Genomic DNA, 27,320 nt, shown 5'->3' on the forward strand with positions numbered 1-27,320 from the left:
CTCGGCATCGCACCGGATTAGGAGCATCGCGGCGGCCGACGTCAAGGAGCGTCAACCGAAGCCACCCGAGCGGCAGTCAACGGAGCGGCGGAGACGACGGGCGCCCACCTGCTGGTCCTGTGGCAAACCGGGGCACTTGAGAAGGGACTGTGACCAAACCGGCCACAGGCAAGAGAGAGAGGTGGCCGACGTCGAGGAGCGCCAGCAGTCAACGGAGCGGCGGAAACGACGGGCGCCCACCTGCTGGTCCTGCGGCAGACTGGGACACCTGAGAAGGGACTGTGACCGATCCGGTCACAGGCAGGAGAGAGAGGTGGCCGACGTCGAGGAGCGCCAACAGTCAACGGAGCGGCGGAGACGACGGGCGCCCATCTGCTGGTCCTGCGGGAGGCCGGGACACCTAAGGAGGGACTGCGACCGCTCTGGCCACCGGCCGGGGAGAGAGGTGGCTGACACCGAGAGGAGTCAACAGTCGCCTGAGCAACGGGGACGACGGGTGCCCACCTGCTGGTCCTGCGGTGAACCTGGGCACTTGCGGAGGAGTTGCGACCGACCTGGCTACAGTCAGGAGACAGAGGGGGCCGATGCTCGGAGGAGCACGTCGGCGCCATCATCACCGTCCCCTCGGCTCGTCCTGAAACCGGTCGACAGAAGGTGCGACGATGGGCTGATTGCTGAAGGACGGATAAGAGGCCGTCCATGCAGAGTACTGGTGGACACCGGGGCGATGCTCACTATCGCCAGACCAGACGTCGTGCGGGGCCTACCTGGGAGGACGCCGCTGCTCCAATACGAGCTACGGACTGCTTCAGGCGAGAGCTTGCCCATCCAGAGAGAGGTCTTCCTGGACCTGACCTTGGGGAAGAGGAAACTGGAGATGTGGGTGTTCGTCGCCAACATCACCGAGGACGTCGTCCTGGGACTCGACGCCATGCGGTTACTCGATGCGACGGTGGACGTCCGGCGCCGTATACTCCGTCTTGGTCGGGATGAAGTGTTCCTGATGGACGCCGAGGACCAACCCGTGGCCAGCGAGCTCTCCTTGGAGAGCCAAGGGGAAAAGCAAGATGGCGCCCACGCTGTACGAGTATCGCTGCCCAGCCAAGCCAAGGATGGGGTGGCGCCACCATAAGGAGGGAGCAGCCGGAGGACCCCAAACGTTGGACCGACTAGCAGCCTACCAAGGGACTGCCCGAGACGAGCAGTCCTAAGGAGGGAGCAATGTGACAGCGACGTGAGATTCGAACTCACGACCAGCGTCCCGCAAGAAAGCAGATCGCACGGGCTCCACGGAACATTGAGTGACGTCGCGCGGTGGAGAGAAGGGAGAGAGGGTGTATTACGTCACGCGACGAGTCTGCGCGCGCAGCTGCTACGCAGTGGATGTGGAACGACCTTCCCGATTATTCCAGACGTCTGTCGATGTAGAGATATTGAGATAATTCTCTACACACCTGTAGAAGGTTCTCGCAACTATGATTTTGCTATAAAAGAGCAGGCGCCAGCGAACTAGACAGAGTCTTCAGAGTTTTCAGTTATTCAGTCAGTGAGAAAGCCAGAGCAAGCAAGCCAGCCGGAGTTCGACTCGAGTGTGCGTCCGCATCTGCGTCAGCATCCGAAGGCCTGAGTTCGAGTGCAGTGGACCGCAGTTGGAGGGACCTGAGTTCGAGTACAGTGAACTGTCTCTGAAGGTCTGTGGTTCGAGATACCGTGAACTCGAGTGACTGAGATAGAAGAACTGTGAACTGAGAACTGGTAGTTCTGATTTGTAAATAGTACTGTGTAAATATTAGTTAAGTTTAACAGTTCATTGTTGTGCGTAATAGTCCAAGTAAGTTGTCATTGTCGTCGGTGGAGTGCTATAACGAATACTGTGTTGAGTGAAGATCCAATTGTTGACGAGAGCGTTTAAGGTGGATTGTAGAAAGGAATTATTGTGGCGAATAAATTAAATTGTTGTAACTAATAAAATTCACAATATCTCATAACGCAGAACTTCCAGTACTGTCAAATAAAAATAAAAATTGACGGTACAATAAATTCGTGACAAGTACCTACATGGGGAATATTTAAGACCGAACAGTATTAGCTAGAATTAAGATACGAAACAGAATTCATTGTTCTCTTTCCATCTGATTCCTGACGTAAAGCGAATGATTATAACTAAGACAATAGAGAGCTGACAAGATGCTGCATTGGACAGGATAATTCAACATCCAGCACATAATAGCAATAAAAGAGCACGATGTCTGGAGAAACAAAAGTTCTGTGACGTAATAAAACGATAAGAAAAGCTCCACGTGAGAGGCAAGTATGGACTCGAAATGACTGCCATAAAGCAGCTTGCAATTAAGGGCAAACGCTCAGGCATTTAAGAGACAAGCTTTTGTTCTAGAATGCAGTATTGTTCGACAGTGTTTTGTAGTTCCTTGCTTTCAAGAGGAAGCAATGCTAATCGGATCATCCGTACGTTTATGATGATAATTGTATCAAACTCGGTAAGATGGAAAGAGGGAGTGGGTGTATCCAGGGCAAGCAACATGCTTGCTCAGTTTTATTCTGTATTTTGGTGGAAATGAAATCGAGGGTTCAAAGGTAATCATTTCATAAAGCACTTGTGAATATCACCGAGTTATAGAGAACACATTGGAGAAAATAACACTGCAACAGCTGTGAACCCGGCCTAAATACAGCACTTCTTTATATAGCCAATACATGTAGCCATTCTCTCAACAAATAACAAGATGAGTAATACCAACGTACGAAATGAATAGTTATAAAACCACGTCTTGAGTAATACTAATAAGATATTAAATTAAGAGTCGCTGAATCCCGTCCAATCATTATTACGTACTATATATTAGAATTAAAATGGAACTAAGCTAATCTGACGCTGTACCTCTTCCAGGGATATTAAAAAAACAAACCAAAACTAACTTTAAGCTGTAAATGGAAAACAAAATGAAGCTAATTTGAGCTTAGTCTCTTCTAGGATATTAAAAAGAGGACAAACTAAAATTATCTTGACACTGCTATCTCTTCTTGGGATATTAAAAAGAAAACAATCTAAAGGTAACTTGACATTGCTATCTCTTCTTGGGATAATAAAAAGAAAACAATCTAAAGGTAACTTGACACTGCTATCTCTTCCTGGGATATTAAAAAGAAAACAATCTAAAGATAACTTGACACTGCTATCTCTTCTTGGGATTTTAAAAAGAAAACAATCTAAAGGTAACTTGACACTGCTATCTCTTTCTGAGATATTAAAAAGAAAACAACCTAAAAGTAACTTGACACTGCTATCTCTTTCTGGGATATTAAAAAGAAAACAATCTAAAGGTAACTTGACATTGCTGTCTCTTCTTGGAATATTAAACAAACAATCTAAAGGTAACTTGACATTGCTATCTCTTTCTGGGATATTAAAAAGAAAACAATCTGAAGGTAACTTGACACTGCTATCTCTTTCTGGGATATTAAAAAGAAAACAACCTAAAAGTAACTTGACACTGCTATCTCTTCTTGGGATATTAAAAAGAAAACAATCTAAAGATAACTTGACACTGCTATCTCTTCTTGGGATACCGTATTGAAAAGAAAATCTAAACGTAACTTGATACTGCTATCTCTTCTTGGGATATTAAAAAGAAAACAACCTAAAAGTAACTTGACACTGCTATCTCTTCTTGGGATATTAAAAAGAAAACAATCTAAAGGTAACTTGACATTGCTGTCTCTGCTTGGAATATTAAAAAAACAATCTAAAGGTAATTTGACATTGCTATCTCTTTCTGGGATATTAAAAAGAAAACAATCTGAAGGTAACTTGACACTGCTATATCTTTCTGGGATATTAAAAAGAAAACAATCTAAAGGTAACTTGACATTGCTATCTCTTTCAGGGATATTAAAAAAACAACCTAAAGGTAACTTGACATTGCTATCTCTTTCTGGGATATTAAAAAGGAAACAATCTAAAGGTAACTTGACATTGCTATCTCTTTCTGGGATATTGAAAAGAAAACAATCTAAAGGTATCTTGACATTGCTATCTCTTTCTGGGATATTAAAAAGAAAACAATCTAAAGGTAACTTGTCCCTATTATCTCTTCATTGAATATCTGTATCTCTTCCGGGGAAATTAAAAAGAAAACTTAAACTAAAATCAAGCTGACGCTGCTACCTGTTCCTGGGATACTGAATGGAATGGAATGGAATTTAACTGAGGAGTGCACGGATAGCACAGCACAGAGACCTATGGATATCTATTGCGCTAACCCTCGATATGGAGTGAGTTGCATGCCATAGATCCCCTACGCGCACCGCTCTAACCACATGACTCCCTTAACGACCGGTCCCTACAGCCGACAGAATCCATACACCATTCCTGGTTCGGCAAATTCCCCCAAGATCCCTCTGTCGGTGCGAGGTGAAACTCCTCCCCCGAGTAGGTCCGCCTCGGGTGCCATTGCAGAAGCCATCCACGGAGGCCGGTCGAGAGAGACCGCAGCTTCGGGAGGCCGCCGGTAGAGTGATCTGAAAAACAGAAACAGGATGATAAGGAAAGGATGATGGAGGAGGAAAGGAAGTGGCGGAGATGGGTGGGGTTTCAATCGCCTGATATTCATCCATAGGAGAGAGGGAAAACCCCCGAAAAAACCTTACCCAGGCAAATCGTCCTCAACGGGAATTGAACCCGGGACCACTTGGTTCGGAGTTAGACTCGCTAACCCCTCAGTCACAACGGTGGACTTGAATACTCAAAAGAAAACTGAAACTAAAAATAGCGTTACACTACTATATCTCTTCCAGACATATTAAAACAAAAACTTAAACTACGAGGGTTGATCTCTATGCTATAACCCTTACTTATTTCTAGTTGAACTAAAATTTCTATTTTGTGGTACACAAGTGACTGAAATGTGGTATAGCTACATTCCAAGTTTCAAGTCTGTACATGTCCGCGTTGGTTCGTAGCAGATGTTCGAGTGGTCGGAGGTGCTGCGTCAGTAGAAAAAATAGCCTGTTTAGCAAAAAAATGTGATTAAATACCTGGAAAAGAAGGGAATGTCTCCATCTCAAATTCACCAAGATATGACAGGTATCTTGGGAGAATCTACTGTGTCATTATGGTATAGTAAAAAGGTATGTCCAATGTTTAAATGTGGGAGAACATCGTGTGATAATGAACAAGGTGGCAGCCCTTGGAGAATTGTCACAACACCAAAAAATACCAATAAATTGCATGATTTAGTGTTGCAAGATCGACGAGTCACCATCAGGATATAGTAAAGGAAACAGGCTTCCCATACCATAGTGTGCACAGTACTCTGATAAAGAAATTTGGGGGGGGGGGTGAAAAAAATAACTCCAAGGTAGCTTAGTGCCTCGAATGTTGACGCTGACGCAAAAACGACAAATTTTAGAGCAAAAAAAAGAACCCTTTTCTTGAAAGATATGTGACTAGGATGAGACATGGGTTCACCACTATGACCCGAAACCAAAATTCAAAGTATGGAGTGGAAACATAAGGGTTCATCGACCCCAAAAAATTCAAGGTGCAGGCAAGGCTTTGCTCTCTATTTTCTGGGATGCCTACGTTGTTATTTTGACAGCCTATTTGCAGAAAGGATACACAACAACAGGCCTTTATTAAGCAAATTTAATTGAAAAAATTGCAAATGCTATCAAGGAAAAAACGTCACGGCACGTTGAGGCAAAAGGTTCTTTTCCACCAAGACAATGCTCGATGTCACAAGTCCTTAGTTGCAATGGCTGCAATTTCAACAGAAGGATTTGAATTCCTGGACCATTCACGGGATCTGGTACCCAGCGACTTCAGACTATTCCCAAAACTCAAAGAACACCTACGTGGCAAGAAATTTGCATCCAATAATGAAGCTATACAGTTCGTAAACCATGCTTTGCAGATGTTGGACAACCCTGACATGTATCGTCAAGTGAAATGTAGTATCTGATATTGGATGTACAGCCTTTGACACAAAGAATGACCACTCTCCTGTAGCGTTAATTTTGTCTGAGCCCACTTCGGGCAGCGCTGGTTCACACGACTAGGGAAATAATATTTATTTTTTGTACTTTTTTAATAGAGCGCATTTTGCACTTCAAAACTATTTGATCTATTTATTTTTTCATTTTACAAAAGTGTTGTTCATATCCTCATGGAAAAATATTCATCAAGATTACGTTTATGAAAAATATGTACCTTTCTCTATCTTATTTTCGTCATTTTGGAGTGTACGGTAATGGTATAAAATTAAATAAAACAGGAGGAATACGTTTTCAAAGAAATGAAACATTAAAAGACGCAGTCTACCAATGACTAATGAGGCCTAATTTACTGTTTGACAGATTGGTATTAGTTCTTTATCTGGATACCATTTGTCGTTAGTAATCTTCATTTAGTACTATTTCTGATTCATCTTCAAGCACTATTTGTTCATTTCATTCGACTATACACAGAGTTTCAAAATTGTGGTAATAGTTTCATACCGGCATTTTTAATTAAATGTTATTGATACAATAACTTTTTGTATAGGTAATTCAAAATAGTATCTTACATGACTGGTAACAGACATGACCAATTAAAAATATATTTAAAACTTCGTATATCTAAATAAACATATTTATCTTCAAGAAAATTATTGTGAACTTTTAAGACCAAAATCCGGAACTCTGATTATTAGCTACCTTTAACGTAAAATTTTGACTACGAGAGAAAAATATTTAGAGGAAAATTATAGTGTACAGTACAATTTTATCAGTGACTTTAGCGATCTAGTAGTCGCTAATCAAAAAGTGTTTACTGCCTTTAGCAAACATGTCAACACTTACTGTAAACGTATTTGTTGTAACGTTCTATGTAAAAAAATAGGCATTTTAACACAAATACAGCCTATTTTTTGAGTGGGTTATTTTACGACGTTGTATCAACATCTCAGGTTATTTAGCGTCTGAATGAAATGAAGATAATAATGCCAGTGAATTGAGTCCGGGCTCCAGCACCGAAAGTTACCCAACATTTGCTCATATTGGGTTGAGGGAAAACTCCGAAAAAATTCTCAACCGGGTAACTTGCCCCGACCGAGATTCGAAGGGGGCCACCTGGTTTCGCGATCAGACGCGCTAACCGTTACTCCAGAGGTGTTTAGTCTATTATGGGGAGACAAAATTTATTATTTCGTCAAAGATTACACAGTAACCATCAAATTACTCATTCCATAGATCTGGTGAGGTTACAATGATGATTACATTTTTGTAACAGCCTGTTCTTGCTGTACGCTAGAGGCCACCCGCTTGATGTGAAGTAGAAAGGAAAACGCAACGCTATTGATGTGGTCAACACGTGTTTCAGTAGCAAGACTATGAAGTAAAACAAGTACACATAATTTCATTCATATATTTCTACGATTCCAGGACGATACGTCCACAGCGGTACGTCCATCATACAATTTGTCCACTATCTCACGTCCACAGCTATTTTGCCCAAGGAAATTAGCCCAGCAAACATTTCGTCCACCAAAGAATTTGTCCATTAATATTTCGGTCAAGAATTATTGTGTCCATATTTTTTTTCCGAATTTTTCTTTGTCCACTAGTTTCTGTGCCAACTAAATATTTTGTCCTCGAATATTTTGTTCATTTTTAGGGAACAAGTACTTCCAATATGCAATTTAAAAAAGAATGGTTGCTATGGAAACATATAAGTTATAATTATTTTGTAGCATAATAATGTTAATTTATATGGAAATATGTACTTCATTGCTTCAGTATTAAATGTTGAAGTAAGTGAAAACATTTAAAATGACTTAAATGATAACAACCGTAAGACATGCTAGTCCACAACAATTATACTTACCACTTACATTCACATTATTATTAGTGATATAGTAGTAATAGTGTTTTAGTTTTAAACCATTTATGCAAATGGACAATCAGGAATATTGGACACAGTGTACTGGACGAGACAATAAAATGGGCAACTTAATAACGATAACAAAGATAAATGTAGGACATAATGAAATGTGGACCAAACTTTCAGGGGACAAAATAGCACAGTGGACATTTAAACTGCGGAAGGAATAATAATAATAATAATAATAATAATAATAATAATAATAATAATAATAATAATAGCCTAATGTGTCCCTTGAAGGGCAAAGGCCTCCTGCTAGAGGGTAGCTCTGTTTCACTAACGCGGTGGGTTACTCCGCGGGAAGGAATAATAGTGGACATAAAACACTAGAGGACGAAAAAATATAGTGGACAGAATATCAAAGGGACGTACGAAACAATGGACGAAATATTCGTGGACATAGGGTCTGGAAACCATTTCTGCAAACCCATCATTCTCCAATATTTCATATTTTTCGCCTTCCTCTTACAGTAGTCTCTGCACATGATCCATCTATCTTAATGTTATGAATCATATGATATCTTCTTCTGCCCGAGCTTTTCTTCCTTACATCATTCCTTCCAGTGCACATTAGTCATATATTATGGAAACTTTGAAGAGTAGAAAAAAATAAAATTTCTCATAGTAAAAATGATGTTATAAAGTTACAGTATAGGCCTTAAATATTACATACTATCTAGTCCACCGCTATGGAGTAATGATCTGATCGTGAAACGAGCGGGCGCGGATTCAAATTCTGATTGGGACAAGTTAAGTGGTTGAGATTTTTGCGGGTTTTCCCCTCAACCAATTGAAGTAGAATTGCTGGGTAACTTTCGGCATTGAATCTCGGACTCATTTCGCCATCATTAATTCACACATCATCATCATCATCATCCATACCATAGCCCAGGTTAAGTTTATAGTGCGGCGTGCTTTACTTGTACAAGTGCGCGGCCGTTCGGCTACCCAATCATTCACAGTATGAGTGGTAAGCACAATAAGTCTCAGTGCTGCAGTGCAAACCTTCGGGTCCCTCTTCCGTACAAGAGAGAAGGGAAAAACATACTATCTAATGGACACTTGGTTAGTGTCCATTTAGACTTTTCTAATCCTTTAGACCAGCTGTCGTCAGCACAGTGCACCCTCGGGCTAGCGTCTCTTATCCGCGGATAAGAGACTGCATTATCGTGCATCCGTGGCTGCTGGCAGGTATGCTTTCTCTTTTTTCCTTCTGCAAGACGGTGCATATTTCGATACACTGCTTACCCGTTACTTATTTCAGCGAATGCTGACGACCACTGCTTTAGACGTAATTGTACAAGTAATCAGATGAACAGAACAGGAACATAATTATTAAGTATTATTTAAAACACAGTAATCTTATCATAATTATTTATTTCAATAGTAAATTAAGTAACTGTTTACTTTAACAGCACAGTGGGTTAACAGTATTTGACACAAATTAGTTGAGGCTAGGTTAAATTTTTTAATTGAATTGAATTTAGGGAGAGAGCACTAAGACTCAGCATTGAGACCTTTCGAAATCTATTGCGCTAACCCTTCAAGTAGACATATTCCCAAAATCATACCGGTTGACTACACTAAGGTTCGCTGCGTACCGAGATTTCGAGCACACAACCCCATTCGTCCCTAGGCCAGCCCTCTTTGTGCGTCGCCCGTTGGCGATTTAAGGGAATACTATGGCATAATGACGGAATAGAGAAATGTTGACGGAGTGATCTAAATGCATAATATGGGGAAACGGGAGAACCCCGAGAAAAGCCCCAACTGCGACCTTGTCCGCCATAAGTGTCACTATGGATTTTTCAGTGAAAACGTAGGTTAAGTTAGTAGATGATGGGATATCTAAGTGACTTGAGGCCGAAGAATATGACAAGGTTAGAGTGGGTTAGAAGGGTTAATTAAGTGACCGAGGATGGTGAAAATAGAGTTGGTGATATAATGATGACATGAAACAGAGGACTATGACAAGGTTAGAGTCGTTTGGATGAGGAGATTGTAAAGTGAGAAAAGATAGAGGACTGTGACAAGATTAGAGTAGGTTAGATGAATTATAGTACATGATTTATCTATAGTAATCTCAGACCTCGGGTGACATTTATTAGGACTATTTCGTAAATAAAATGAAAATGTAAATAATATATCCCTAAAATTCATTCACAAAAGTTAATAATTGCATATTTATGAATACTTAACCTATTCAGGCATTGTGAAGTTGAAATGGATGAATAACGATTGCTGTAATAAAGAAATTGAATGTTATTCAGTAATGTCAATTGAGAAAAGAGAAATGCAGGTTTAAATATGTTAATTACATGTACCGCGTTTTTCTCCTGTTATTATAACAGAAATACGTATTCAGTACCTGCTGAAATCATAATTTAAACATTTTATAGTATAATTAAAAATAACCTGATTAATATATTAATTAAATGAACAATTGTTATGAAGGAGTTTCATTTTCTTTACATACAATGCACATGGATTAGAAGATGAAGATGTAGATGTGGAAGTAGGATTTCGCAACTTTATTTAGCACAATGGATTCATTCTCATCGATTTACGTGGAAACAGTTGGCAACACTGACTAAACAAAAGAACAACCATGCGATAAATTGATAGTGATAAATCGAGCTGCAGAAATTATCGCGATGTATGACTGTGATTGGTTGGAATTCAAAATTTCATTACACTTCATTGGCCGAAAATGGAATGACGTCAAATAAACGAAATAGTCATACTGATTTATGTCAACCATGTCGCTACTCTCTTTCCACAGTACACGGTGCCGCTACAGTAAACACGTACCAAATATTAAATATGATTATTTTCTGTTTAAATAAGAATTAATTTTGAGAGGTAAATATTTATTTACTTTTTATTTTGAATATAAATTTTTATCTCCTATAATTTATTACAGATTACTGTCATTTACGATATTTGTGTTTGTTATTGTTAAGTGTAAGTTGAGCTGCTAGGCTTTCTTGTATTCCACGATAGCGTGTTCTTTGTAATTTTTATTTGTATTCATTTACTCGTTTAATGCTTCGTAGTTTGGTGTAATATTAGCAAGCTCAGTAACGGGGTTTACTGTATTTCACATTTTTTTTCCTCTTATAGGGAGAAGAGACCCGAAGGCTTTCACTACAGCCTGAGGCGCATTATTCTTTCCTATTCCTATCTTGCGAATGATTGGGTAGGCGAAAAGCCACGCTCTTGTACAAGTACAGCACGCCGCACCGTGAACTCAACCCGGGCTATGGAATAGGTGATGATATGTGAATTAATGGTGACGAAATGAGTTCGAGGTCCAACGCCGAAAATCACCCAGCAATTCTGCTTCGATTAGTTCAGAGAAAATCCCGGAAAAAAACTCAATCAGTTATCTTGTCCCAATCAGGATTTGAACCCAGACCCGCTCGTTTCACGGTCAGATAAGCTAACTAATACTCCACGCCATTGAATGTATTTTCCTTCGTGTCGTGTTTTTATAAGTTCAACGGACGGTGTCAACTGTATCTTTTTGATACCATATTTAGATTTTTTGTTCCTGCCAGAAGTTCCCTATTTTACCACTCGGATCCGGTAGTGTGTTTGCAGACTATTATTTTGTCACCATGACGTCATGATTTGTGACATAATTTGGAAGTTATGCAGTTATAGGCCTATCGTAACGTACGATGGTAATTCAGAATTTTTCCACTACTTTATGGATTATCGCTTCACGTCAGCTATGGCTTGCGGAAAGGTCTAACTTCCGAAAATCTCCTAAACTAAAAGAAAAGTCCTTGACAATTCTTAAATATTTGTTTATGTTTTCAGAAATAGGAAAATGCGGAAATCATTTCTAACTTCAGACTAACTTGCAGACTAACTTCCTAATTTAATTTTACTCTAACTTATAATTTAAAAATTGTTTACACACACTAAAATATTACAGCATCCACTACAGATTAATCAGCAGGCCTATCAGATATTATTTATTTCACCACTACAAATTGTGCAAGAAAAATCGCACAATTGTACTTATCATGCATTGTGACTGCACTTTCCATAGTAAAAATCATAACACTTGTCAATATATTAAAAAAAAAGGCAGGGAAAAGTTAGGCCTACTTACAAATGATTAAATTATGAATTCAGGGAAATGGAAGATAATACAGTACCTTAATTCTCTGGAACTTATTATTATTATTATTATTATTATTATTGTATAATAATATATAATATAATATATTATTGTATAATAATAATAATAATAATAATAATAATAATAATAATAATAATAAACACGTGAAAAGGGTAGACGACAGTGTTAATGTAAAATGTTTTAAGTTTCTTTCATTATTTCGAAAAGGTATGGTGTATGAATTGAACAGGAAGGTAGTGCCTTAGTTTATAATATGAAATATCTCTTAAGATCAAGAATGACAGCCACTTACTTTAATATAATTGAGACATAGAAGTTTTGAAATTACGTCTACTGATCATAAAATATTGTACGAAGTATTTAATAAACAACTGTGAGTCCTTTAAATGTCCCAAATGTCAATGCCATTTAAGTTTTCTGCTACGAATATCTAGAGCCAAACAGCGCTCCGAGCGGCGGAATTGGAGTCGCGCGGGAACCACTGTAGACTCGTATTTCAATCGCTATGCGCCAGCTTGTATAATCTCTTAAGCAATGGTACGTATGCTGTTTTTCTTCATACTAAGGCTTTACTAACATACGTTGTTCAATTGAGCGGACTTGATTTAATTCGATTTTGACAACTCCATTAAGTTCCCGATATGAATTATAAATTCTTTGTTGTCCAGTATTCTTCACTACATGATATAACTGGGGCTAGTAGATGTAATTTTCAGGACTTAGTATTAAAATCATTCAATCTGTTATCGTTCAATTCGGAATGCCCGTATTTCACACGCATTAAATATAATTGGCAAGTAACGATCTATAGATAAGAACTACTGTTTTTCTTGAAATAATCCTACTTCTTACAGCACAATTTAAAATACGATGGCACTTATTTGGCACCAGTGAGTTTATTTATTTATTTATTTTAGGTTATTTTACGACGCTTTATCAACATCTTAGGTTATTTAGCGTCTGAATGAGATGAAGGTGATAATGCCGGTGGAATGAGTCCGGATCCAGCACCGAAAGTTACCCAGTATTTGCTCATATTGGGTTGAGGGAAAACCCTGGAAAAAACCTCAGCCAGGTAACTTGCCCCGACCGGGAATCGAACCCGGGCCACCTGGTTTTGCGGCCAGATGCGCTAATCGTTACTCCACAGGTGTGGACCCTGTCAGTTTCACTAATGGAATAATAATAATAATAATAATAATAATAATGATGATGATGATGATGATGATGATGATGATGATGATGATGATGATGATAATAATATATTTATTTATTTATTTATTTATACTGGCAAAGTTAAAGCCATAGGGCCTTCTCTTACACTCTATCTGGAACGGCAGTTCTAAAAATTTGCGCCACAATACCTCAATAATCGACGGACACTCTGAATAGGGAAAATGAGGATGACGGTATTAACTCATTTAAACGAGTTAAAAAGCTTCGCAGCATCCAATAGACGCACATAGCCTCATTAGTAAATATGATTATTATAAAATAAAATACTTTCTCCTTGAATTGAAGCGTATTTCATTTCTTTACTATTACGATACGAATATTTGTTGTTTTTAGTCAACTGTCCGAAGACAGATATGAACCCCACAAATACTCATGATCAAATAATTCTATATTTCTTAACTATTGTATTACCATCTTAAGTTGAAATGTACCTTCTAGTCAATTCATGCATATCAATTCAATTATGACTGATTTACTATCGGCAATTAGAAGAAATCTAAAAATAAAAGACATTTAAAATACACTGTACAAAATATAACAGAGGGAAATATTATCAACATACCATTAGATGTTAATTCCTGTTGAAGAAGCCGTACGAATAAAAGTAAAAGCAGATATTCCGAGCACTTATCACAGCACAATCACAGTGTTCGTATACACACCGTCCACCCTTCTACAAACAGAACGATATACTAAATAACTCACTATGAACCACACCAGATGTCGCTGATCGCTGAATACTTCTTTGCTGCATAGAAGCCTCAAGAATAACAACAGGGTGTGTCAAATTAAGTTTCCTTGCTAGAGAAAGATTCAAATTAAATGAGATTCATTTAAGTTTTCTGGACGTTGCCATTAAAATGAAGGCTACTCGTAGAAGTTGGATTGGAGTGTATAATACAGAACTTGAGGAAAGAGTTGTCCATCGTTTTATCTGTTTGAACACGTTCTGACCAAAGCAGATAATCATTACACGCTTGAAGTACAAATTCATTGTTTTTTTTTATTTTTCCTATGTACGTATTTGTTCAAGATCATAAACTAGTTTCAGCTTCCGTTATAGCAAAGTGGACTTCATTCTGCAATAACTTTGGATACTACTATATTATATGAAGGGGGAAAGGAACTGGCCAGCCTATCCCATTATCTCTTGGCCTAGTTGCTTTATAAATAATTATTGACTTCTCGGTATCACTTGTAAGGTTGAGACCTGTCTTCGGACAGTTGACTAAACAACAATCGACATTAATAAATCTGTGTTATTATCAATCAAAGAAGAAGTACTTTAGATACACAACAAAGATAGTCTCTTTTCGCCGGTGGTGTCCAATGTTCGTCAATGGAAGGAAGTCTGTATTGTAACTACTCACACTAATGAATTTTTATTTATTTATTTATTGGGTTATTTTACGACGCTGTATCAACATCTAGGTTATTTAGCGTCTGAATGATATGAAGGTGATAATGCCGGTGAAATGAATCAGGGGTTCAACACCGAAAGTTACCCAGCATTTGCTCGTATTGGGTTGAGGGAAAACCCCGGAAAAAACCTCAACCAGATAACTTGCCCCGACCGGGATTCGAACCCGGGCCACCTGGTTTCGCGGCCAGACGCGCTGACCACGCAGACTAATGAATAAAAATATAGAAACAATAGGACATTCAGAATTATATACTGTAAATTCGATAATTTGGAAATAATCGCATGGAAGCATTTGGTTTATATAGTAAAATTAAAGATAATTAAAACGAAATGAATAATGAATTATTTAATATTTCCATTTTTCTATCTAATAAGATCAACATCAGCCACCGACGTAGCTCAGTCGGCTAAGGCACTTGCCTGCCGAGGTTATCCCAACTATAAGGCATATGTCAGGTAATCTATAGCGAATCCTCGGCCTCATCTCGCTATCACCAATTCAATCGACGCTAAATAACCTCGTAGCTGATAAAGTGACGCGTCGTTAAATAACCAAGTCCACACCTGTGGAGTAGCGTCTGGCCGCGAAACCAGGCGGCCGGGGTTCGAGTCCCGGTCGGGACAAGTTACCAAGTTGAGGTATTTCCGGGGTTTTCCCTCAACCCAATATGAACTGGGTAACTTTCGGTGTTGGACCCTGGACTCATTTCACCGGCATTATCACCTTCATCTCATTTAGACGGTAAATAAACTAGATGTTGATAAAGCGTCGTAAAATAACTTACTAAAAAAATAACCAAGTAAAAAAATAAAAATCTACAAAGTTTTCACGGATTATTCAAATCGACTTCAATAAGCTTACCGTATTGAAAACGATCCCCTCCAATCCCTGTTTTCTTTCAATTTTCAATATGCCTATGTATTGAAAACGATTTGAATACGGTACGGAAGATGACGTTTCGAAAGTACAAGTTCGACAGGTACAGACCGATTATTTAGTCCTGACAACTCAGCGACGCGAAAGACGGGAAGTAATAGGAGTTGTGGGGAGAGCTCCGGAGTAGAGATAAGGGCGAGCGGTCGGTAAAGGAATACAGTACACCTTAACTGTACTGGAAACACAACGCTATACCGCATGCGTGACATCCGATCGTTCTGACTGCAGGCGACAGACTAACCTGAACATCCCTTGGCGTAACTTAATGAACTCGCCTGACCCAGGCGCACATTGCCGGCGACTGTCAGGACTAAATAATAGTACTGTAGCCTAGGTGACATTCGTTGATCCGACGCTGGCAGGTGGGTGATCTTGCCTCAGTCCCTGAAAGAGCCAGGTCACATCTCGCGGACGAGTAGTCTGATATGCCCCAGGGGCCCGGAGAAACAAGCTCTTCTAATAGCCGACCTTGACAGGTGGATCATCCTACCAAATTGTGATTTACAAGTTATACTGTTAGCCTATCTGTGAATTTCAAACTGGCGGATCAAGGTCAAGCACAAACATACAAAAATACAAACCACGCACGAGTCACTGAACTGAAAACTGTCAGCTGAAACAGTGGTAATTCAGGCTGTCACAGCTGACTTTAGTTAAGAATATGGTACAGGATTGGAGCACACGTGGCAAATGCAGTCCACTGCTTGACCTTGAGCCGCCTCTATCTTATATCTGATTCACGCAGGAGTCAAGTGCTTGAAGCCTCTAAACTTGACACCATATTTGTGATCACACGGAGACATTAAACTTGAAACCGTGTTCCACACGCAAAAAACGCGCGCTGAATGTTGTATGCTTGGAGGTGCACTGGTTTTAAGTTTTTTTTTTTTTTTTTACCTTTTTGCGAACCACTTCTACATTAATGTGATGGACACCTTGTTATTTAAGTTTCGTAACAAGTTTCTGAAATAATTCTCTCCTGTTTAATTTTAATTTGTATCATTATTGAAGTATTTCTCTTTCTGTATATATTCCACAGAAGTTCGTACATCTCATGCAATTCTAAAGATGTTACAATAAGGTGTATCTATAATGTATATATTTTTATTTATTTATTATGACTTATGGGAAAGTACACAGGTTAGATGCCCATCAAAGCACCTTCTTCACATAAATATACATGAACAATTTGACTTATAATTTATTACTGAAAATGATTCACGTTATAAAATAGGTATATGCAACTCATTAGCAATAAAAATAAAAGAAATGAAAAGATAAAAGAGATGTAGCTTATAATTATTCAGTATTGACAAAAAAAAGAGACATTTTATAAATTGATAATAAATTGTAGGGTAAAAACAAGGGAAAAGTTGTGATATTTTTTTTCGATCTAGAGATATTAAATACCAAATTTATTCTATATATATTTGGAGGGATATAAGCTGGAATTAGTTTGAGTATTTCAGCGGAATCAGTATTATTTTTGTTCATAATTTTCTAAGAAATATCATCGAGTAAGTCGTTCTTCTGTCATTGAGCGTATGGCCACTAACAATTCATTTAATTAATCTAAGTAGTTGGGATCTGGAATGGACAAGGTATTTTGAATATCTTATAATATAAGAACCAAAGGAATTTATTCTGTTTCAACTCGATAGAATGAACGTTGTTTTTGCAACGAGGATTCCAAATTATTGTAGCACATTCCGCTTGCTTCTAACCAGGTGTAGGCCTAACCTAAAAACAGGTGGTTGCTTGGATAATTTCGAATTACAAATCCAAGTGATTTCTAAGCAGAATTAGTAATAATTATTAAAATGTGGGGTTTGAAAGTTAAATTAATCTCAAGTTCGATACCTAAATTAATTAGCTATTAATTTAAACAAACCATACACGTACACTATCCACAATATCTGCTTGCAGGTTGCTACAAGTTAGCATTCACACGAGGAAAGTGGTGGAGTCAAGTTGATCACGTGACGGGAAAGTGAACACAAAAGTTGGAGAATCGTCAACTCAAATTCTGCTTGACCGCCAAGTCACAACTTGACTGTCTCGACTATATCACACGGGGAAAGTTGAAGGAAAGTCGATTTGCTCCAAGTACTTGACTCCTGTCAAGTATCCCCGTGTGAATTGGCCTATAGTGTCAAGTATCAGTTCGCGTGAAGTAAGATTATTGTTAAAATTCTTTACTTGCCATATTTTATTGTATATGCGAATTGTTTTAATTGGTTTATTTTACGATGCTTTATCAACTGCGATGCTTATCTAGCTTCTGAGTGAAATGAAGGTAATAATACCAGCGAAACGAGTCCAGGATCCAGTGTCGAAAGTTAACCAGCTTTTGCTCTTAATAGATTGAAGGAAACCCCCGGAAGAAACTTCAACCAGGTAACTTGTCCCAACTAGGATTTGAACCCGGGCCCGCTAGTTTCACGGTCAGACACGTTAACTGTTACTCCATAACAGTGGATTACGAATTGTTATTTCACAATTTTTCATAAAGATGTGGCGTACCCTTAGTCTTTCTTAAATTAATACACAACATGACTCATACAATGCGAAATTGTCCACAAAAATGATTTGTATTGTTGACAAATGAAAGTTTTTTTATGAGAACATATAACAAATATATGACGGCGAATAATATTGTTTTTCGAATTCATTGGAATTATTGAAAAAATGTATAAATAGCTGAGGTACGTATTTTGTTTAATACGTATCGTCAATTTTTAATGATAATAATAATAATAATAATAATAATAATAATAATAATAATTTATTTATTGTGAACAGAGACGTATAAATGCCAAAAATACATTAGCGGTCTTACTAATAAACAGTGTATAGTTTTTAAACGAGACTTGTTACGGAGTTGAGACAGAAAACATTACTAATAAACCATGCATAAGCGATGGATGTATAAACAGTCTGTAACTATACAATAGGAATTGCTTTGCAGTAGCTATATACACGAAACCCCTTGTTTAAGCGTTGTATATACTAGACTGTGGTTGTATATAGAGAAAAAATGGCCGCCCCTCTAATAGCTGTTCGTATCGACTGTCATTTTATGATGACAGTTGCCTTGTAACCATAAAGGAACAAACCAGAGAGTACAGAATAATCAGAATAATATTGCTGTAGCTTGTACTCTTTGACCAAAATATAGTGTGGTAATCGATCAGAGCCAGTTGTGCTATCGATACCTAACACGGCACACTAGAGCGCTCTACCGGATGCAATACAGAACCTCAGATATTCTATTACCTTTCGTAATGAAGTAATGACGAAACTATGACGTAACTGTGTAACAGTTGTACTGATATACATGACGTAGTTTATGTAGTGATTATTAGTGAGGAATTTACACACGACTTATAAACGAGCTATTCAGTGTATAAGTATAAAACAGTTAAACGTCTTTATATAGAGTTTTTATTAGTAGGAATGTTGATCAATAAGCTTTAACATAACATGTTGGAGTATGGATAGTCGAACACGTTTGCGGAGTTATATTTATGTTAAGAACGGGTCTTACGTTGGATGAAATAGGTCTATGTATAGTACAACGGAACATTTCACGCTACTTAAAATAATGATAATGGTGATAATAATAATAATAATAATAATAATAATAATAATAATAATAATAATTCGCCATAGATTAACTGACATTTGTCTTACGGTTGGGGAAAACCTCGGAAAAACTAAACCAGGTCATCACCCCAAGCGGGAATCGAACCCGCGCCCGAGCGCAAACACCTTAGATGATTGAGATACGCTGGAGGCTTCTTGCACTATTACGTGTTAATCGCGACGCTACCGCGTACTCCGAAACCATCAGTACTGTGTCATAAAATCTTATCGTATTAAACCGACATAAGAAAATGCTGGTCAGAAATTGAAAAGATACTAGAACAGCGAATTAGTACAAATTTAATGTATTTTACTGGATTTAAAAGAATTGGACTTGTTATAAAAATAGCAATATCCGTTTGAAGCAACGGAAACGGAAAGCCAATAACAGGTACACGGAAAGTATATGAAATTGATTTGCAAGGAACGAGGGAGATGAGCAGACAATGGGAATCAAAGCACAGAGAATGAAGCCCCGTCACTGATAAGAGAACGTGAAAAGAGAATAGGGTTGATGTCTGCTTTATAGGGTGGCACGAAGAGTTAAAGTCTAGAGTTATAAATTTAATCACAGTATTTTTCTACATTAACATGATCTAATTTCAATTGTCATTGGACATTTCGTCCGAGTACAAATATTTTAATTTGACTATTACACTCTTATTACGTCATACTACTTTTGACCAATAAAACGGTACGAAAGGACGTATTTCAACCAATCATGGCTGCTTATCACACAATTTTATCGCGTCCCTAGCATTTGTTTAATTTTATCGCGTCCCTAGCATTTGTTTCTTTGTTTGCCAATATTTGAAACTGCGCTGGTCTGGACGTAAATATATATATATATATATATATATATATATATATATATATATAGCCTATATATATAAAATTACAAACCACTCCAGTTGATGCACAGCAGTTTCAAATGTGACTCGCATTGGCATTCAAGAACAAGAATTAATAAAAATCACTGATCATACCTATGCATCTTCTGAAATCCGATTTACAAATAAATGAAGAGCACCATTCGGAAATCCTGAATAAATTGAATACACCATGTAGGCCTAAATCAACGAGTTCCACTTCTATTACGCACACGTCCAATATAACATCAATTGAACCACCAACCACATTCAAATTTGAAAATTGTACATTCAATAATTATTCCTTTTAAAATTATTCATTCGGAAAATCTGAATAAGTTGAATACACCATGTAGGCCTAAATCAACGAGTTCCACTTCTATTACGCATACGCCCAATATAACATCAATTGAACCACCAACCACTTTCAAATTTGAAAATTGTACATTCAATAATTATTCCTTTTAAAATTATTCATTCAGAAATCATGAATAAGTTGAATACACCATGTAGGCCTAAATCAACGAGTTCCACTTCTATTACGCACACGCCCAATATAACATCAATTGAACCACCAACCACTTTCAAATTTGAAAATTGTACATTCAATAATTATTCCTTTTAAAATTATTCATGTTTATTTTTTATGTCATCGTCGTTAATTAAAACTTTTCTAACACTTGTGTATATTAGTTAGGATATGTTATAGCTTCTGCTATATGATATTATGGATAGTCACGTATCAGAGATTGTTTAATGTTAAGATTTATTGAAAATCATCTGTCAAGTGACGTTGATTACTGGGATTCGAATAATTGAAGTGGAATGTTGCATTTTAATAAAAATGAAACTGAATCAACAAAGCCTTCTTGACTAGTAACATTGCCATCGAGAACTTCTCGACGACAAGGCATTGCTCACTACTGCCATCTAGTATGCATCTAGCGTAATATTTGTAATGTTGAGATGGTACAATAATACATCTGAAGACAGATGTATTTTCGTAAGTCAATTAATATTTTATTGTATTGGAGTACTTCGTTACTTCTAATCTTTATATACTTTCTTCTAATCGTGTAATAGTCAATTAAATCCCACTCGAGTTTTGATTTTCTCTAGATAAATCAAAACGTCTAGTGAGATTACTGTTGATAGTATTTGTCACATGGATGCCAAATACGTTTAATCTGCCGTACACAATCACACCTCCTCATACTCATCCTCTTTCACAATAACCCTGCCAAGATTCTGGAATTCGCTACCTGCTAGCATCAGGGACTGTCGAAATAAAATTGAATTCAAACTCAAACTTACTAGCCACTTGGTCAGTAATTGAGACTTGTTCAGACATGGTTTCTTGTAAATAGTTCTCTTAATCTATCACAAAACATTTCAATATTTTATCACTATACAATTTTGTTATTCTAGGTTTAATTTGTAATTCAGTAAATACTTCTATGATAAATTGTCTAACTTTCAATAATCAGGTAATCTTTTCGTACTTTGATTTTTATTGTAATTGTAATTGTAAATTTAATATTGATTGTAATTTTATTCTTCATATTATAATTATAATCCCCTAGTAGAGGGGCAGAGAAGGCCTGACGGCCTTATCTCTACCAGGTTCAATAAATAAATACTACTAACACTACTACAATCATTTAATCTATTTCTACATCTTTAAGAAATTGCTTATACACAATGTCCCATTATTTTGTATCTTAAACCTATGCATCGTGTTATACACCTGTAAACAAACAACAAATATTATATGAACTAATTATCTAAACGGCTTAGTTACAGAGTTCCTCACAATGGAGAACGACGAGACTTCTATTTGAGGAACGTACTGGCTTGAATTTTATTTTAAGGAGGCACGATTGAATTTATGTACTGGTGCCCGTATGTACGCTGCACATTAGCATAAACATTTGGACATGAAACTTCCAAGACGATGGATTGAGAGGAATGGATTTATTCCGCGGCCGGCAAGATCACCGTATCTCACACCTTGCGATTTTTGGTTATTCGGTGATCTGAAAGATCTGGTGTTTGCTGGAAGATATCCCACTCGAGAATACTTGTGGCAATCAAATTATTTGCTGGGATTCGGAACTCTTCCCTCATCTTCCAAAATCAGAGAGTCCATGGAGTAGATGGGAGCATTATTTTATGCTGCGATTGTTATAGTGGATATTTTGAACACCTGATATGATATGTGAGGACGGAAATGAACCTCCGGGTTCCTTAAGTGTATATGTACGTGAACGAGCACAAATATTATCAGAAAATGCAGGCTCTAAATTTCTGAAATTTTATAAGAAAATGAACTCACAATTGGACAAAAATTACAAGGTACCACAACAAGACTTACTGGAACTTAAATATCTGATAAAAATATAAAAAGGTTACTAATAATATTTTTTAGAATTCACTTTTTACTTTAAATTACATTTTCCAAAATTTAAAAATTTTCACATATATTATTGTATAACTCCACAACCAACAGAGATAGAATTCTGAAATTTTGTGCACTGATTTTACATGTATTTATGCAAAATGTAGACTACAATAACGCCCATTTCTTTGAAAATAGAACAATTTGGTCACAAAACATTATGTAAATTTTATTATATTTTATATAAGACAAATAAAAAATTAAATGTATTAAAATAAACAATTCTACATGTCTGAGAGTAGTTTACTTTTCAGAAATAAGCGTTTATTACATGGAGGAAAAATATGAAAGATGTGAGAGAGACCATAAGAATGTTATGGTTACCAAATAATGTAACTGCAGAATTTTTTTTGTTTTTTTTTTTTTCATACATTGATAAAACTGATTTGAAAAATATTATTAGTAACCTTTTTTATACTTTTATCAGATATTTAAGTTCTAATAAGTCTTGTTGTGGCACCTTGTAATTTTTATCAAATTGTGAGTTCATTTTCTTATAAAATTTTAGAAATTTAGAGCCTACATTTGTGATAAAATTTGTGGTCTTTCATGTACATATATCCTTAAAAGTCATTTGTAAGTAAGTAATTTATGCTCTACCACCAGTATTTTTTGCAGTTTGTATCGTTTACACCCTGTAGCTTGCGACTTCCACAAAGTCTCGACCTGAAATAATAAAAGATGGATGCATATTTCCTAAGATGGAGTTACAATCCGCGAAAGTAAAATCTTGAAGAATATTGTGTTGTTATATTTTTATTACATTTTTGTACCTGTTATTTCTTTTTTATTTTTAAGTACTTTACCTCTGGCGTGTATTTAATTTAACAAAAGAAGACGAGATTCTAAAATTCCTCTCAATTTGAATAGATTCTTACATTATTTAATTCTGCTCTACGTTTATTTTCAACGTACATTCAATTTATATTAACATTTTATTCCCTGTACAAACAAAATTAATTGGAAGAAGCCACACATAACTCGACGTGCTCACATGATTGTATTACTCTTTGCCTGATGAATTTCCATGTTTCTCCACAACATTTTATAGAAAACTGGTCCTTGAAGTTGCAGACTTGCAGATTACAAAGCATGCCAGTATGTCCATCAGTTGTTTGACCATTTCTGGGAAACGGAAAAGGGGCGTGTAGAGTGAAGAACCCCTGAATGATGGGAGCAGGGGATGAGGGATGCTTGCTAAATAATAAGGTTAGCCTTCATGGAGGGATGCCAACTATATGTTCCATATCTACTAATATCTCCCCCCCTCTCATCTCTTCAACTCACTCTCCAAACATGGCGATTTTGCATACTGCAAAAAAATTCAGCGTATGCAATACCATGTTCCCAAGTTGGAGTCCCAGTACAGTCTTGCACATAACTTACTCACCTCAGAGAGTATAAGCTGTTCACGATAGAAAATGGTCCTGGAAACGACCGACAAGTAGAATTAAGATAAGTGACGTGATTATTGTAAGTTACGTAATTAAACTAGAAATAAAATGTGAATTATGTTCACAAAAGTTGTAATCTGAACAGATGATATAATTTCTCATAATTAATGTATTTTAAAATGCACTTTTTTCTGGAAAATTATTCAAAACATAGCAAAATAGTATTCTTTGCTCCGGTATTCTTAGAAATACAGTATGTACAGATCACTATAAAGTGTTTTCTTTCAGTTCTAATTTTGTATTCCTGGCTATCTTTCTTTCTATTAATACCTTAGCTTCTCAAATGTTCTAATCTCAGAATTATTTAATTCCTTTGCAATTAAGCCAATTCTACTGCCATCATTTCACTTTTAAAAATCTGCACTCAATACCCATATTTCACTTTCATATCTAAATACATTAATGTATTTGTAATATAATATCTACTATGTATTTGTATCTAATCTCTTTAATGTCGTATGTATGAAACTTCCATGTAATATGACAGTTTTGTGATAAATATGTATGTAATTTCTATGTAATATATTTTTGTATGTCATTATGTGTGTAATTTTTATGTACTATGTATTTTTTTCTGTAGTGTGTACATTATCTATGTAGTACTCGTAATATGTCTGTTCTTATGTTATGCAATATGTTTGTTTTTGTGTCTGTTTAATTTCTGTGTAACATCCTTTATTATTATTATTATTATTATTATTATTATTATTATTATTATTATTGTTATTATTATTATTATTATTATCAATATTATTATTAAATATATAATTCTTTATATATAATGTTTTATGTCATATGTATCTAATTTTATGTAATACGTCTGCTTTTATGTCATATATATGTTTGTGTGTGTAAGATAGATAGATAGATAGATAGATAGATAGACAGACAGACAGACAGACAGACAGACAGACAGACAGACAGACAGACAGACAGACAGACAGACAGACAGATAGATAGATAGATAGATAGATAGATAGATAGATAGATAGATAGATAGATAGATAGATAGATAGATAGATAGATAGATAGATAAGTGCATTTATTGATGCATAATAAATTATACAAACTCATGTACACAAGATCCTTCGCGCGAGCCCGTACGGCCATTCATGCTGTAACTATGCACACTTTGAATCTTCAAAACGAAATAAAATAATAAAATAGTAAAACAACAGTTATTATTATTATTATTATTATTATTACCGTCAACATTAATTATTACAATTACAACTAATCTAACTTCAAATCAAATTTCATAAAAATAGTAAAAATAAAATAAATATAAGATATGAAAAGAGAAAAAAAAAAAACACAGTGAAACATATATATATATATATATATATATATATATATATATATAAAGAATTCAATTCCTTATTGAAACTGCACGAAATAATCCAACTAATAAATATAAAGGTAATACATAAAAAACATACACACGCAATAAAAAACAAATAGAAAAAAAAGACACAATAAATACAAAAAGAACATTACCTCATTCGCTCAGTGTTAATACTACTCATTACAAAACTAATAAATAACTCTTTCCCTTATTTCCTCGGCTCCCTCCCCCTCGGCCAGTTCTACCCTCAACTGTTCTACATACTTACATATGTACTTGCATGTGATATAATTGTCTGTCTGTTCTAAGTTATATGTATTCGTTAGTAGCATTTGTGCACTTATTTGTGTCTGAAATGTATTTAATTATAACCCTAATATACCTTAGGGTAAAATAGGGTTGAATAAATTTGGATATTAAAAAAAAGAGAAAAAATATATATACACTGTAATCTCAAAAGGAATAATATGATAAAAAAGCAAGTATCATAAAATGTTATTAAACAAACGAAGCAGAAGAAACACTACTAATAAAGAAAGGGATCTTTCAAAATCGTTACTTACGGGATAGACTGGAAAATACAGGAAACATGAAGTTACACTATCTGGTTCTTTAGATAAAAATAGTATGGAAATAAATACGAAAAAAGTTACAAGGGACTCATGGAATCCCTATGATATTTACATCGTCCGTTATTGTTATTTGATTATGATTGTAATTACACGAATATTTGAGATTTGAAATACAATTCCGTCATTTTTTATGTTTATACTCCTAGCATTTAAATTAAAAAAGGTGGAGCCCTCTCGTTGGTTACTTCATAAATGTAAAATATTCTTTGAAGTCAAATTTATTAATTTATAGGTGACAGCGAGATGATATTTCGGCGAGAAGATACCAAGAATTTGCCATGATTTTCACTTTATAACCTTAAAGCTGAAAAACACCCCAAGAAACCAACCAGCTAAACAGTAGAAGTCGAACCGACGACGACGCCCGAAAGCAACGTTGGATACAAAGTAAGGAAAAGAGAAAACTAAGAGGATCAAAAGAAGAGCGAAAATGGATTAGTGGAAGGAATGGAAATCGAAACAAAAATGAAACAATAAAATTGTCACAACGAAAAAATTAAGAAAGGGAAGAGAATAAAAATGAAATAATTTTTTTTTTTTTAAATTCCATCCCCTTTAAATACGTCGTACACTGCGAGCAATTAAACAGGGAACGCAGGAGGAATTAAATGGTTATATCGACATTTTTGTTGATATTTGCATGTCCACCTAACGAGAGCCAATTTAATTGTGCCGCGCTGTTACTCGATTACACGTGAACAGATTGAATACAATCCAGCCAACTGACTTAATATTCATAGTAATTGCGTGACACACAGCAGAAAATGATTGAAACAAATTGTCGGATCTACTGCACTCATTTCAGATGCAAATTCATTTATGGATTCGAGTGCCCAAATCCATTAGAGCACTTGACAGACCGGAACACCTTCAACAGGCACTTTCGGAGCAGTGCAACGAAATGGCGACAGGTCAGCCATTTCGTGGTTTTTAGAAGCCATTTGCAAAATCTCTAGACTATTATTAGATTAATAACTCAAAACTACTTCTTACGAATGATTTACATATAGTTTGCCGTTATGGCTCAGTAAATAACGCGCTAACCAACTGAACTGTCCGTGGTTCAATTCTCGGCGTGGGCGAAAATTTATCTCCATTCGACAAGACTGGGTGTTTGTCCTGTGACGTCAACATTGTACTGAGGAAAGCGCTTATTTCGAGAAAGTCTAGTGTAGACAGTGTCCCCTTCACCACATAGGAGTGTAAGTTGGTAAAAAATGTGAAAATTA

General features: G+C 36.5%; 1 protein-coding gene across 3 annotated transcripts in view; it reads right to left on the reverse strand.

Moving 5' to 3' along the window:
* The window catches only part of LOC138696564 (A-type potassium channel modulatory protein KCNIP1-like), a 728,319-nt gene extending 714,307 nt beyond the window's left edge, over positions 1-14,012 (reverse strand). For 2 of the 3 annotated variants that reach the window (XM_069821688.1, XM_069821685.1), the window contains exon 1: positions 13,891-14,012. The gene's annotated coding sequence lies outside the window, so the exon portion shown is untranslated. The remainder of the gene's footprint in view (positions 1-13,890) is intronic. The other variant, XM_069821687.1, reaches the window with a different exon arrangement.
* Between the last annotated feature and the right edge of the window lie 13,308 nt (positions 14,013-27,320).

This window comes from Periplaneta americana, chromosome 3 (genome assembly GCF_040183065.1).
Source record: "Periplaneta americana isolate PAMFEO1 chromosome 3, P.americana_PAMFEO1_priV1, whole genome shotgun sequence".
In the NCBI taxonomy this organism is placed as follows: Eukaryota; Metazoa; Arthropoda; class Insecta; order Blattodea; family Blattidae; genus Periplaneta; species Periplaneta americana.